This window comes from Fragaria vesca, linkage group LG4 (assembly GCF_000184155.1).
Source record: "Fragaria vesca subsp. vesca linkage group LG4, FraVesHawaii_1.0, whole genome shotgun sequence".
Classification (NCBI taxonomy): domain Eukaryota; kingdom Viridiplantae; phylum Streptophyta; class Magnoliopsida; order Rosales; family Rosaceae; genus Fragaria; species Fragaria vesca.
The window spans coordinates 15662505-15667154 of NC_020494.1; the positions used below are offsets into that span (position 1 = coordinate 15662505).

The 4650-nt window shown below is 39.8% G+C and overlaps 1 pseudogene; it reads right to left on the reverse strand.

Annotated features, from left to right (window-relative positions):
- Positions 1 to 602: 602 nt before the first annotated feature.
- LOC101302066 lies at positions 603 to 4306 on the reverse strand (annotated as a pseudogene).
- Between the last annotated feature and the right edge of the window lie 344 nt (positions 4307 to 4650).

Consider the following 4650-nt stretch of genomic DNA (forward strand, 5'->3'; position numbering starts at 1 on the left):
AATTATAGCCAAGAAAACAAATCAGAATATTTCAATTATCACTCAAAAAGAATAGCACATATATAGGCTCAAAAGCTCACATTTAAGGTCATATGAATCAAAAACTTGTCTTAGCCTGCTCATTTCTGTACCAGAGATTCAAATCATATCCACTACATTTCACATGATTTCTATCCATTTCAATTAACAACCGAATATCAGTTAGAAATCATCTCAATCTTGTGATCTTTTCTTATCCATAATTTTAGAGATTATCACTCATCATAGACAGTTAAGGGCTCCTAAGACTTAAAAACAAAAGAAAAGACTAAAACAAAAAAAACAACAATTATTATTATTATTATTATTATTTTCAATAAAAGATATAAAAAGATGTAAATCCTTCCCCCACACTTAAATCCTACATTGTCCACAATGTAACACAAGATGAAGCATAGAATCAAAGCATGGAAAGACAGAGTCACGAAAAACAAACAAAAGAGAAGAAGGGAGAAGAAAGCAAATCTGTGTTGATGGCTCCTCCATAGCTTTGGTTGAATTGGGTTGCCTCCCAAGCAGCGCTTAATGTTTAGAGTCTTTCAGCCTAGACTTTGTATCTCCATTTATCCATGTGATGGCACATCTTGAAGGGATACTTCCTCCACACTGTGTTCCTCAAAAGCCTCGTAGTAAGGCTGCAATCTGTGGTCATTCATCTTGAACTCGTTCTCGGATGTGAGACTCTTTATCTGTATAGCACCATGAGGAAAAATATTAGTAACAATGAAAGGTCCAATCCATCTAGAATGCAATTTACCTGGAAATAGTTTAAGTCTAGAATGGAAGAGTAGAACTTTCTGGCCCACTTTAAAAATTTTCCTTGAAATCATCTTATCATGAAAGGCCTTTGTCCTCTCTTTGTAAATCCGAGCACTATCATAGGCCTCATTTCTTATCTCTTCAAGCTCATTCAATTGAAGCTTCTTGTGTAAACCTGCCTCATCAATGTCCATGTTAAATGTTTTCACCGCCCACCAAGATTTGTGCTCCAATTCCACCGGAAGGTGGCATGCCTTCCCATAGGAAAGTCTGAAAGGTGACATTCCAATTGGGGTCTTGTATGCTGTCCTATAGGCCCATAATGCATCATCAAGTCGCTGACTCCAATCTTTGCGTGTAAGGCCCACCGTCTTCTCTAAAATCCTCTTGATTTCTCGGTTTGACACCTCTGCTTGTCCATTTGTCTGAGGATGATAAGGAGTAGACACTTTATGCGTGATATTAGTGATGGAGGATCCCACTTCTGCTTGTCCATTTGTCTGAGGATGATAAAGAGTAGACACTTTGTGCGTGATACTTCTTGGGTAGAGCCGCGATTGTCCTGTTGCAAAAGTGCGATCCTCCATCACTAATGACAGCACGAGGCATTCCAAACCTACAAAAGATATGAGAATGGAGGAAATCTGTAACAACTTTGGAATCATTAGTTTTGGTGGCTTTTGCCTCCACCCATTTCGACACGTAATCAACCGCTAGAAGAATATACAGAAATCCATTGGAAGAAGGAAAGGGTCCCATAAAGTCAATACCCCACACATCAAATATTTCAACAACTGTCACATTAGTTAAGGGTATTTGGTCTTTAGGACCTAGGTTACCTAGCCTCTGACATCGATCACAAGTCATACAAAACATATATGCATCCTTAAATATCGTAGGCCAATAGAAACCACAATCCAACACCTTAAGAGCTGTCTTACGTGAACCAAAGTGACCACCACAAGGCTCAGAATGACAAAAAGCAAGTATAGATTTATGCTCAGATTCTGGGACACACCTCCTAATTATTTGATCACTGCAATGTTTCCACAAATAAGATTCATCCAAAATATAGTACCTAGCATGCTTCTTAAGTCTATATATCTTTATTAGCACGAGTCAAAGTGTCCGGAAATTGCCTAGTCACTAAATAGTTCACAATATATGCATACCAAAGTTCACTTACCTCAATTCCGAAGAGTTGTTCATCCGGAAAGTTCTCTTGTATGGCAATGGTGTCCTCCTCATGTACCAATCTACTCAAGTGATCTGCTACAACATTCTCACTCCCTTTCTTGTCCCTAATCTCGATATCAAACTCTTGGGGTAAAAGAATCCATCGTATGAGCCTCGGTTTTGCTTCCTTCTTTGTAAGCAAGTACTTCATAGCTGCATGATCAGTGTAAACAATAGCTTTAGTCTGATCTAAAGCAAAAACAACAGCAAGAAGTTCTTTTTCTGTAGTAGAATAATTCAATTGAGCATCATTAAGAGTCCTTGAGGCGTAGTAAATAGCATAGGGCCTCTTGTCCTTCCGTTGTCCTAACACAGCTCCAACTGCATAGTCTGAGGCGTCACACATCAACTCAAAGGGTAGAGAGCAATCCGGAGGGAGCATAATAGGAGCTGATGTGAAAAGCTCCTTCAACCTCTCAAATGCCTTCTTGCAATCGTCGTCAAATTCGAAGGGTACATCCTTTTACAGTAAATGACATAGAGGTCTGGCTATCTTGGAAAAGTCCTTAATAAACCTGTGATAAAATCCTGCATGGCCAAGAAATGAATGAACCTCCCTCACAGAAGTGAGAAAGGGTAAGTAACGAACAAGATCAACTTTGGCTTTATCGACCTCTATTCCCCTAGCAGATATAATATGTCCCAACACAATGCCTTGTCGAACCATAAAGTGACACTTTTCCCAATTTAGCACCCAGTTAGTTTCAACACAACGTTTTAAGATTAGTTCTAAATTCTCTAAGCATGCATCAAAACTCTTACCAAAGAAAATAGACATCCATGAAAACCTCAATGATCTTTTCAATGTACTCAGAGAAAATAGACATCATATAACGTTGAAACGTACCTGGAGCATTGCATAAACCGAAAGGTATGCATCTATAGGCAAACGTACCAAATCAGCATGTGAAGGTGGTCTTCTTTTGATCCTCCTGAGCTATGCAAATTTGATTGTAACCACTATAGCCATCCAAGAAGCAATAATACTCATGACCTGCTAACCTCTCTAACATCTGATCAATGAATGGCAAAGGGAAGTGGTCCTTCCTGGTGGTGGCATTGAGCTTTTTGTAGTCCATGCAGACTCTATGTCCAGTCACAACTCGTTGAGGCACTAGCTCATTCTCTTCATTCTTCACCACAGTCACTCCAGACTTCTTTGGCACCACTTGGACTGGTGAGACCCACTTGTTATATGAAATAGGGTAGATAACATCACAATCAAGTAATTTAATAACCTCAGTTTGAACTACCTGCATCATGGGTGGGTGGAGGCGTCTTTGGGCCTCTCTGGTGGGCTTAGCGCCATCTTCAAGCAAAATCCGATGCACACAAGTTGTAGGGCTTATACCCTTGATGTCTGCCAAAATCCAACCAATGGCGGTCTTGTACTTCTTCAATATTTCCACAAGCCTTTCCTCTTGCTCCTTCTCGAGCATAGAAGATACAATTACTGGCAATGTCTCATTGTCTCCCAAAAACACATACTTCAAGTGATCTGGTAAAACTTTAAGTTCAAGAGTTGGGGCCTGTACCACTGAAGGAAGAAGTTTATTAGTCGAAATGGGAAGTGACAAAGGAGGATCATAACTATCTATGGTGGCATGGCCTCAAGAGAAGCCACAGTTTGGATGATAATAGGACTAAAGTTCTCTTCAAGTTCTGCCTTGGTGATGTTGGTGCCATGTTCATTGTAACCAACTCCTTGAGCGATTGTTAGCGCCAACTCATCATCCGGAATTTCATCCAAGAATTTCTGAGCAAGAGAATCAAGTATGTCAATAGAAAAACCAGATTTGTCATCAGAAATAGGATACCTCATGACTTTAAAGATGTTGAAGCCAATAACATCACCATTAAACTCCATGGTTAATGTTCCTTCATACACATCGATCTTTGTCTTCGCCGTTCTCATGAATGGACATCCAAGCAACAAGATTGTGGAATTATGAGGCGAGTCTTCCATGTCAATGATGTAGAAATCCGCTGGAAAGATCAAATGGTTCACCTGCACAAGCACATCCTCTACATACCCCTTAGGATATGTGTTGGATCGATCAGCTAACTGGATAATAACATTATCTTTCTTAAGTGCGCCTAACTCCATAGATGCATATAAACTATATGCCATAACATTGATCGATGCACCTAAGTCAAGTATGACATTTTCAAACTTATTGTTACCAATTACACAAGGGATAGAAAAACTCCCTGGATCCTTAAGCTTTGGAGGCAATTTCCTTTGAATAACCGTAGAGGCAGTCGCATTCATCTTCACAACCTCCTTTTGACGTGTTTATCTCCTTGTAGTGCACAACTCTTTCAGAAATTTAGCATATTTTGGCACTTCTTTGATGCACTCAAGCAAAGGCATGTTTACTTGAACCTTCTTGAAAATCTCCAGGATAGCTTGATCCGACTCATCCCTCTTTGATTGTGCAAACCTGCTTGGGAATGGTACACGAGCATAGGGAGAGTTAGAAATAACCGAACTTTGAGAGTAAGAATCATTACCTTTACTTGCTGGTTTCAGTGGGGATTGCAGTGAGCTTTCAATCCTAGATGTTGCTGGATCTTTTTCTAAATCCCTCTTGGTGACTTCAATGTCACCCTCCT